This window comes from Natator depressus, chromosome 9, assembly GCF_965152275.1.
Source record: "Natator depressus isolate rNatDep1 chromosome 9, rNatDep2.hap1, whole genome shotgun sequence".
Taxonomy (NCBI): domain Eukaryota; kingdom Metazoa; phylum Chordata; order Testudines; family Cheloniidae; genus Natator; species Natator depressus.
In genome coordinates this window covers 94,225,359-94,236,740 of record NC_134242.1, presented here as the reverse complement: position 1 = coordinate 94,236,740, position 11,382 = coordinate 94,225,359, and positions in this window count along the sequence as shown.

Here is an 11,382-nt window from a genome sequence, read left to right as displayed (position 1 = left end):
TTATCACAAAGTCCAGTTTGTCTGGGTGACAAGATAGACTGGACAGTCTAAGGGGACTGTCTGAGACTGGTATAGTGATCCAGGAGTTCACATTTGTTACTGGCTCGGTGAAATCTAATTATAGAACACACCACCAGCTTAGGCTGTCTGCCCTGAGGTCATCACTCACAGTTGTGAGCCACTGCAGATCACGTGGTAATGGCAATTCCAGATAAGAAGCAAAAACCCAGGTCCCGTACTTGAATTAACCTGATAGGCACAATCACTGCTGCCTAACAAAAGTAAAGCAGTAGCCAATGCAGGGCCTATCCAGGATCAGGACATGAAAGGGGCCTTTTAACAGACTATTTCTATGCATTGTGATGACAAATGACAAACTTCATAGAATGAACAATGAGATGAGACCAGCTTGACCATGCGTCTGGGTGTGTATGTGACATTTTTCTTTTACTGACTTAGCTGCTCCCCCCAAAATTCACACACCTGAACTTTTGGTGCTGAGGATTCCATTGCAATAAATAGAAATAATAGAACAGAAATCTGGGCTACATGAATGCAGGTATTAAACACAAGGAAAAGACATACTGTGGCTTTATTTGTCCCATATAGTATCATTTTCTCAAGTCTGATAACCTTACCCTATAAAAGTGGTATTACAGAGATGCAAAAGGTACAACATAGGGTAAACAGAATGATTCAGGGACTCCAAGGAAAACCGCTCTGCAGTATGGAGCCCACTGAGAGAAGAATTAATGATACGCGTTCCTACTTTGCTCATACAAAGTCCATAGCCCTCCCTGGAAATAACCAAGCACAAATTAAATGGTGATATCACATGAATATATCTGCTTCCTCTCCCTTGCTTCCGTTAGAAAGTGTTCCATAAGCTCATGCTTTAGAATTTTTTGCTTTAGACTGAACTAATGTGTAACCTCTCTGAGGTTTTCCAAATGCTTTCAGACATTGCTAGTGATATTTGTCGGTGATGCTTCATGAGCGCTTATAGAGGACGAATACATGACAAGTCCAGGTAACCCAATGTCTGCTTGCTGAGCCACATGTCAGTGAGCCAAGCTATTCAACAACTGATTGCATGCCAGAGGTTAGATAAAGAACTCTTCTGCCACTTCCCTGAATACTCCAGTTCTTGTTTATCCGGGGTCTTTTTTCTTTCTGAAATCCAGTAGTGTTACACAGCCTGTTATATATAAATATAAGCAAGTATCATTGAATCGAAGATATATTAGCACATATTTCCCTCAGGCAAAGCATGATGATAGAATCATCAAATTAAATGTATATTTAATTTCATATCTAGGAATTACATATAATTTATAGATATGCAGCCCTGATGATGGCACAAGTCTGTTGAAATCATTGTAAATGGCAGTCAAATTTGACCCAGTAGTCCTGAATCTGATCAAACATCATGGCCAATCAAGAATAATTCTGAATGCAAGGCAATGGAATTAAACCACTGTAAAATTGGTACACGCAAGAGATCAGCATCAGGCCCAGTATCTCTGGTATAAAATCCTTGTAAAAGCTCCCATTGACTTCAATAGATCCAAGTGTTCGCCCTGGAGCTTGTCTCCCTCCTTGTCCTTGGCAGGCTTGGAAGGGTTCCTTCTGCTTGGAAGGCTGGGGGTGATGTTTTGGCCCCATTAAGGCAATGACAAAGCTCCCATTGACTTCAGTGGAGCCAGGATTCAGCTTTGGATGTATCCAGATGCACCCAAATCACAGAATTATTTTTAAAAAAAGTTCTGGCTCTCCCAATACCAAACTGGGGCCCTGCCCACTGTAAGTATCAACACCTACAAACAGTCACAATGAATAATAATAAATCCCCCATTGCCAGCACACTATCTGTTCCAGTTTCAAGTTAGCGGAGTGCTAGCTGAAAAGTCACTTTAAATCTCTTTTGTTCTTTGTCAGTAGGGTACGTAGGTGGATTTGGACTTCATTTTAAATGACGAACTTTTTTATTACAACTTTTGACTGTGCCTGATAAGCAGTGTCAAGCATTCCATAGAATGCAATGCTACAAAGGGTATTACAGTCAGATAGAGAAATCCCAGTAGGACTGAGCTCATGTGAAGGGGCTCGTGACACACCATAAGATCGCACACTCGCAGCCCAAAGGGGCTATTGGAGAGAATTCTCTCCAAGTTCAGCTCCCTTTCCAGAGCTAGGCTTTACACATATGTAAACTTTTACAGCCTCATGTTACCAAAAAACGTTATCGCCCCCAAAGAGATCCACAAGCTTGTGCTATAAATCAGGAGAACATAATGGTTTGACACACAAATATCAAAACTGCACGGTTCCAGTAAAATTGAGCCTGCTGATAATAGCAGTCACTTTACAACCAATTAATGAGAAAACCCAATTAAGAGAGATTAACACAGCTGAGCTCCTGATTTTCTAGGTGGTTAACTTAATTACAAAGTTCATAGTTTCTCAAACTTACCCACAATTTTCCCCTTCACAGGATCAGAAACAAAATACAGAGGCCTCCCCTAATATCAAAAGTGGCAGCAAAGATCTTTTTTTTTTAAATAGGGTGCATGTAAGAAGCATATTGTAATCCTGTAGTCAAATGAATCTATTAATGCATCTTTTGTTTTGGGTCATGTACAGTTTTAAGATCAGCACACGAGGAATAGACTGCAAAACCAGAGAAAATCCCTAACTGAAACATGGGCCATGGTTTTGGTCTGCATTTGGACCTAATCTCTCAAAGCTCTGGGTGTCGTCATATAGGATGTCTGGTTATGGACCATTTTTCAGTACAATATTTAATGTTCAGCTCTAATTATACAGACCACATATTATGTGTTTTAAGGCCTGTTTCTCCTCTCATATACACCAGTGTAAATCCGCAGGAAGTCTGTTGGAATCAGTGGACTTATAATGCTGTAAAACTGGCATAAGTAAGGTACAGTTAGGTCCCCCAAGGGGTCATCTGGAAGGCTAGTTAGTGCATTGCAAGCAGGGGTGTAAAGCTCCGGCGTGCCATGCACTAACTAGCCACGTAGACTCTACCACCATTCACTAAAAGTTCCCTCGTGCACTTCTCCACTCTACTTTGAAATGGAAATTTTACTATGTGGTAGCAGGGTCCACACAGCCAATTAATGCATGGCACTCTCGTACACTGTCGATTTACACCCCAGCTTACTGTGCACTAACTAGCCATCTAGGCAAACCCTTACGCACAGCTCTGAGTAGGGGCCGGTCCAAACCCACTAATGAACTCGGAGGGGGATTGTGCCTCAGAGTGGTAAAATCCTTCCAAGCTCCCTGGTACACCTGCCACGTTGTGTGTCAGACACAGTCCATCAACCTTCCTGGCATCGTTGCAGCGATGGGCTAATTTAGTCAAAACTCAGCATAATGGTTAGGTGGAAAATTCCGACATTTCAAAATTTAGTTTTTGTTCTGGATTTCAGGTGAAACGATATTTTTAAAAAATGGTGTGGATCAGTCAACGTGTTCTGTTTTGATGCAATCAAAATATTTCATACTAATTTCCACTTTTTAAAAGTTTGTAATAAAAAAATCCCTTCAAAATAAAAAAGTTTCACTAGGTCTGGTTTTGTTCCATTTTGACTTCATTGAAAAGCTTCCCCCCTCCCCCAACTTTTTTATAATGAAATTTCATCAAAATTCCCATATTCTGGTGAAAAGTTTTCCTATGGAAAATCACTCTGTCAGGTTTTGAGCAGCTCCAGTGATGTATACCCATCAAGGATAATATGTAAGAAGCAATCTCCCTAGTTAGTGAGAGACTCCCTCTGGGGTCTGACCCTTCTGCGTCCCTCCAGTGTGATCTTGTAAAAACCAAAATTCATCTCCTAATAGTAAGAGTTCTGTGTGTTTGTTTAATATCAGTGATTTTTTTTTTTAGTGGTACTGAAAGGTGCAGTGCACGTGCACAATAATACGTATGGTAATTCTGTGGTGTAACATGGTACAATTGGGAATAGTTTAATTAAATCAAAAGGACTTAATTTCACTGCATTACTTGGGCTAATATGTGGCAAACCCAGTTCAAAGCAAGCAACTGTTGAGTAATAAGTTTCAGAGTAAAGAAGGTATAAAAAGAATATATTTTACTCTCTCTACTAACCAGTTAGGTGCTGTCTCATTAGTTATTAGCGCAGGATCATAGAGACCTAGAATCACATCAGTTAGAGATGAAAAAGTCTGTTACGACAGCTAGTCCCACTCCTTGCCAGAGGAGGAATCTTCTTTGCTAGTGCTTTTAAACCTCTGATGTGATGGATCCTTCACTGCTACCCTTGCATGAGGAGTATTCTGTAATAACATTACCCTCTCTGATAGGGAAGTAGAGAGGGAAAAGGTCTGAGAGTTATCATAGGTAATTCTCTATTTCAGTTCTCTTTAAACCTGCAGTAAAGACTCTAGAATAATATAGGGGATCCCAGATTGCTTTATCAGATAGAAAGGGTGAAATCATTACACTGAAGTCACTGGGAGTTTTGCCATTGATATGAATGAGGCCAGGATTTCATCCTTAATGTATAATTTAAAGCAAGCAAGCGAAAATGACATCCTTCTAACATGTAGTGAAGGACCAGACTGTCTGTGGTCCTTACACAGATATCCAGGAGGATAGTGAAGGAGGGTTCAAGCAGCCGTCCTTCTTCCCTCAAACATGTACTCTTCCCTCTTTGCTCTTCTCAACTATCTCTACCTCCCCCAACGTCCCTTAAGGTATGTGTGCACCACAAAGTAAGTGTGACTGCAGGAGTATGTGTGCTAGCTTTGAACTAGCTAGTGCAGGCCACAGAAGCTGTGTATACACAGCAGCAACGGTTTCAATATGCACTAGCTACTTCACACAAGCCTGCCACGGATCCTGGGTTGCTATCCCATGCCAAGGTCTATGCCAGTGCGTCTTCATTACTGTTACTACTCGCTCTAACTACAATAAAGCTACTATGAGTCTGTGCGCCCATGCTACAATCACATCTCAATAGACGTACTGTTAGGACCATGACTTGTTTCCCTTCTGTACTGGCTTAGGTGGCAACCTGTGTGCACAGTTGGAAACAGCTGCTAAAAGATGGTGCAGCCTACACTCTCCCCTTGTGTTATTCCTCTGCACAGTCTCCCCCAGAGATCTTCCTTGGGCAGATCGGCTCTGCACTACTTGGTACAATGACTCAACGCCACAATCTCATCCACAATGCATTGGCGAGCTCCCCAAGAGCTGCACATTCAGGCCATTACAACTGGTCCCCATCAATGAAATGTTGTTGATCTTCAAGATGAGGCAACACAAAGCAACAAATGTTGCAGTGATCCCTCCTATAATACATTACAGCATATACAGTACCTTGCAATGTATTGTTAAATATCCAGCAATTGGAAATCAGAGTCTGGCATCTGTTGGCATGTGCCCCTGGCTGAATCTGCACCCCATCAAGGGATTTTTAAAGCAGCTTTTTGGTGCAAATTTTCTTGGCTTTTTACATTTTTTGTTGTTGAAGAAAATGGTTTATGAAAAAAAGAGCGTGCTGGTAATTTTAAAAAAATGCATATGTTGACCCAAGAGAGAGAACCATTCCTGATTGGGCTTACATAAATATCAATTAGCGGTTGTTTTAAAAACTGCATACTATTTACCTGCTAGATTGTAACAGCTCCTACAGAGCCATTAAGGCTATTGTATAAACAAATATTTAGAGACTTTAAGAAATAAAGTGGAAGATGATCTTAGTGGTACCTGTGGTGTCCTTAAGGCCTACAAGATAAATCTGCACATAAGGACTTCTTATAGTATTCTAAATTGATGCAATATGTCTAATTCGGGGGGAGGGATAGCTCAGTGGTTTGAGCATTGGCCTGCTAAATCCAGGGTTGTCAGTTCAATCCTTGAGGGGCCCATTTGGGATCTGGGCAAAAATTGGGGATTGGTCCTGCTTTGAGCAGGGGGTTGGACGAGATGACCTCCTCAGGTCCCTTCCAACCCTGATATTCTATGATAATCTGACCTCAAATACTTTGCAGATTGAAAGAAAGGCAAGTCAGGAAAAAAAAATCAGCCATATCTATAAAAAACCTTAGCTATTTTAGGAAGCATTAGCCTTTTAAATGGGGAAGTTATACAAAGTCCAGGTCTTGTTTGTTTTCCCTCTACCCCATAATTCAGAAGTTCAGATATGTGGGTATATTAACCAAGGGGGCTTGAAAAGAAAGCTCACCCTAGTTGTGGATTTGTTTATTTAATCCATCTAGTCTATGCTTGCAATAGAGCTGGATGAATATTTCATTTGAAATTACTATTATTTTATTTGAATGAAAAATAGCTTCACTCAGAGAAGATGAGCAGAACAAAGGGTTGGGAAAGGGGTATGACATACAAGTGAAATGGCCAAGTTGATGGTTGCCTGTGTCTTGATTAAACATTGTTTTGATGTTTACAAAAATGTCCCTGTGTTTCTCTCTTGGGAGAGGAGACAGGGATTTCCTTGAAGAACCCAAGGATGGTGGATCCCATAGCCCCATTAGCGTGCTTGTGCAGTTCCATAAGAGCGCTGCATATGAGGCAATGCATTTGCTGCACATTATATGACACCATGGGAGAATTATTATCTAATTTCCTCTTCACATTGAGCATGTAGGGCAGCCAATAAGGATAAATGTAAGGCCTGGAATCTCATTCAGTTCCTATATTTGCTCTCCTTGGTGATGAGAATGTTCGGATAGTATTCCTAGATATTTGTACATGCTAGTACAGGGGTTCTCATACTTCATTGCACTGCGACCTACTTCTGACAACAACAATTATTACGTGACCCCAGGAGCGGGGACCGAAGCCTGAGCCCAGCTGCCCTGAGTGGCTGGGCCAAAGCCTGAGCCCTACTGTCCCGGTTGCGGGCGGGGGGGTGAAGCTGAAGCTCGGGGGGGGGGGTGAAGCTTCAGCCCCCAGGCAGGGGGCCTGTAACCTGAGCCCTGCCACCCAGGGTTCAAACCCTTGGGCTTTGGCTTCAGCCCTGGGCGGTGGGGCTCGGGCTTTGGCCCCTGGCCCAAGCAAGTCTGAGCCAGCACTGGCAACCCCATTAAAATGGGCTCGCAACCCACTGTGCCAGTGAATTTGGGGGGAGGGTTTAAAATGTAATGTATGGTGAGTCAAAGCTCCTATCCTGAGAGGGAGGGGGAAAGAGACATGCAGATGAATTGGATACTAACCCCCCAATACAGTTCATGTTATGCTAATGAGGTCCAAAAGATGATTTGAAGCAGGGTAACGCTGTAAATATCACTAGGAAACGTACATAATTTATTAAAGGGAGCCTGTGCTTGATACAATATATTTAATTAAGAAACTTAATAAAAGGAAACGTAATACATAAATGCCACCAAGAAGCGTGGAAGAGATGCCACATTTGATCAAGACTTTTACATATTAACGGAACCAGGGAACCTAATTCCCAACCAGTTAACTAGAGAAAACACACTGCTCATTATCACTGAAACCATAGCGTAACATCCAACAGAGCAAAAAGAGCAGTAATAAACATTTCCCATTCTTTGAGTTTCCCAGTTGCCTCTAGTGGCAACGTAGCTTCATTTACTTGTGATCCAGTGATTGGGATATGAAAACCATTCTCATTGCAAAGTAATCTTAGCAAACAGTGCTCTGCACTCAGCACGTGATGTAGCAGTGTTTCCATGACACGGACATTAGGCTTATCTCGTGTTGTTCCTTGCTCAATTTTATTGACATCCATTTTTCAGTCCTAAATTCCAATGACTGGATTGGGCAGAGTGTCTTGTCTTGTTGCTGCTCCCGCTTTCCCGTTCAGGGTACAAAGAAAGGAAGAATATGTCTGCTGTTCTTCCATGGTAATATTAGTAACCATCATTATTAGATGCTCCACCTGAGACTGAAGCTTCATTGTGCTAGGGGCTGTACAAACACACAGCAACAGACAGCCCTTGTGCTGAAGTGCTTGCAATCTAAGTAGGCTGGCCAGACAAAAGGTGAGAAGGGAAAAGACTGGCAAAGTGACTTGCACCAGGTCAGACAGCAAGTTGCGGATGGAGCTGGGAATAGAGCCCATGTCTCTGGACTCCAGTGCCCAGTAGACCACACTGCTTCCTCAGAATGTAGCATTTGACCTTTTTTTCCTTCTCCATTTTTATCTAGCTAAAGACTGTGCTCTGGCACATGGGGCAGTAGCCAATGGGTGTAACTAACAGTCCTTGGCTGTCTAACCCACGTTTTAGGCTTGCCTCAGCGCAAATTATCCAAGAGAATCAGAGATTTAACTGACTGTCTTCTGCTACACCCTTCCCTCTCCCGTGTGCAGCAGAGATTGGTCCAAGAGAAAATCTGGGCCATACTATGGGCTTCTCTGCAGTTGGAGGGACAGGGAAGTTCTCCCAACAACCCTCAGCTCACCATGACCAAAAAAATTAGCCCATTTTTCCAGAAATCCACCCCCCCCCACAGATGATTTTCCAGATGGTGTGATCTGGATCTATGCATAGGTGTGTGTGTGCTGGGGTGAGGCTGAACATACTTGGGGCAGAGCTTTAGAAGGCGGCTGGGAAGGAAATGTCGAACTGGGAAAAAGAGGCACGACTCTTATCGTAGCTGGAAATGTTCATGTTTAAAGAGAAATTGTAGTTAAATAGTGTTGCTTTGCAGCCATCTAGTAGACGTGTAGGTGGATGAGAAACAGATGAATAGAGTTGATTAAGAAGGATTTTCTATATTGGCTGTCACCTTGGGATTGAAGATTTTGCTATGAGATGAATGCATCCTACACACCAGTGCAGTTTTCTAAAACACAACTGCAATAAACGTGATAAAAGTTACTCTTTCATGTCTCTGACTTTCTGACAAATTGATAGCTATCTTGGGAAATCAAGCGCAGTTTATCCCTAACAGTGTTGTAAGATTTTTTACGAAGCAGACCTTTCTTTGACAAATCAATTTCACTCTTTGTCTCTTTAGTGTTTTGCTGGTTATGATGTTAGTTTTTCTGCAGCCTGACTCACTATTTTTGTGTATGCGCCGACTGCAACATTTTTACACATTGTTCTGTAACTTATCCCCAGTTTCTGACGTTCAGCTAGTCCGGTGGCGTTGAACACAAGTCCTAGCAGGTGCCATTATCCAGTTTCCAAACCTATCAATATTCTTGCACTAGAAACATTTACCAAGTGGAAGTTACAGCTCATACTGAGCTGCATTAGCCAGAGTGTATTATCTTTCCATATGGCTCGTACTGGACATTCTGTCAAGTGCTTATAATAAGATAATTTATGTCCTCAGTATCCATTTGCTTTATTGTCCAAACTGAAAACACTTAATTGTTTTAAAATTGGGATATGCAATATATTCCCCGTCTCTATTATTTGATATGCTCATTAATGTACCGTATCAAAAGTAGAAACTCATTCAGACCCCATGGAATGTGATCATGTTATCTCCCAGTAACACAGAACACAGCATTTGTCACTGCTCCACTGTATTTCTATTCAGAAAGAGATTACATCTTCATGATTTGTTCAGGATATTTTGATGGATAACTTTTCTATTTCATTATCCTACCACAAGCACATGATTTAAGCTGTTCTACAAGATGATTTAACTATCTCTAAATGTGAAGCTGTTGCTTTATCAATGAGCAGAGGGGGAAGTGATCTGTCTGCCCTGAAAATTAACTAGTGAAAGCTTGGGTTGGGGCCAGATTCTCATCTCAGTTTACTTCTGTCTACATGGTGGTATTCTAAATGTATTGTGAGATCCGAATCTTGCTCCAGATGTGAAGATAATGGGAGTTTCAATTGTTGAGATGGTGGAAAGGAGATAGATCTCAGATTTTTAACAGATTTCCCAGTCCATTTGGAATATAGCCCAATTTTTCAAAGTCCTTAGTGAGAAGCCTGAAATCTTGACAGCTAGGGATTCAGTAAATCAAGGCAGGCAGTCTGTCTTACTTGATGGCTGTTGTCTTTGCAGACTAGCCTTTGCAGACTCTTCCTTTGTAGAGATAGCAATAGCAGGCCCAGTTGACGCTCAGATTTCCATGCCCCTTGATGGGCCTGCAGTAGGAGTTGCAGGGCTGTACCTCAGAGCAGAGCTGGAATCATCTTTGCATAGCAGCACATGCACTGTTACGCCAGGAAGACCCTGGGTTAAAAACTCCACAGAATTCATTCTCAATACCTCAACAGAAGCTGTGTGAACTTATTAGTAAGTCTTGGATGAAAGGCAGATAATATAGATCTCACACCATTAAGAAATGGGTATTCAATCCCCATATCTCTACTCACCTAAACATCCCTTCCACAATTTAATAAGACACTGACAGCTGTTTGATCATTTTCTCCCCCTTTTTAATGTCACGGTTTTTGTATTTTTCTAGACCATTTCAAAGATCAGGTTGAGTAGTCACTGCAAGAACAGGTCTGGAATTGCGCCAAAATGTGTGTGGCGGGAAGAGGGGGAGGAATGTCAGGGAGGTAAAACAATTATTGTTTTTTTCAGTTGGTTCACTTTTTCAAAGTTTTGTCCAAAAAGCTTGAATACTGAACAATTAAATTACTGAACTTCCAGAGCTTTACATAATCTAACTGGGATAACAGGATCCCAATCATGTCTTGAAAAAAGATGTTTTAATCCTATGCTGTCTGTTTACCAAAATGGTCATGTGAAAACACTGATGGCCAGATCCCAGATATGCTAGAGCAGTGCTTCGTGCTTGGAGTTTCTGGAGGTAAAATGGTTGGGTTTAGGCTGTTTTTGGCCACCTTTCGTCCCCAATTGACCCTGGGGATTGCTAGGCCCAAACACAAGTTAGAGCAGACTCCAGGCTGCTCTAACTTCCAGCAGTGGATAACTCCCAAGATGTTGCTTTGGCAGCCAGGATTGCTGGAATGCATTGCTCACCAGCCCCAGGCCCAGTTCTGCCTCCCCTGAAATACCCCACCTCCCACCCCCAGCCCACCCCGGAATGCCCCCTATGTAGCGGGGAGAAGGGTTGGCAGATGGTGGTTTATTTAAGATCCTTTTGTGCCAAAATCATTTAGGAAGGTCTTGCTCTGAGTAATACAATTTGTATAGCTCTTTTCCCAATGGATAATATTAGTGCGTGAATCATTGTGATAACCTGCACTACTTAGAGAGATTCAGTATTTTTTTTTCTTTGAGCCTTTCTGCTTTTTCTCATTTATAGCCATTTCAGCCACTGGAGAAGAAGAGGAACAGCCAGTCAATACTGAAATACAGTAAAGTACATCAACATATTTCACACTGTGTATAAAGCCACGGACAATGTAATCCTTATCCTATTTTTAATCTTCAGCACAAACATGTAATACCCACTATCTTAT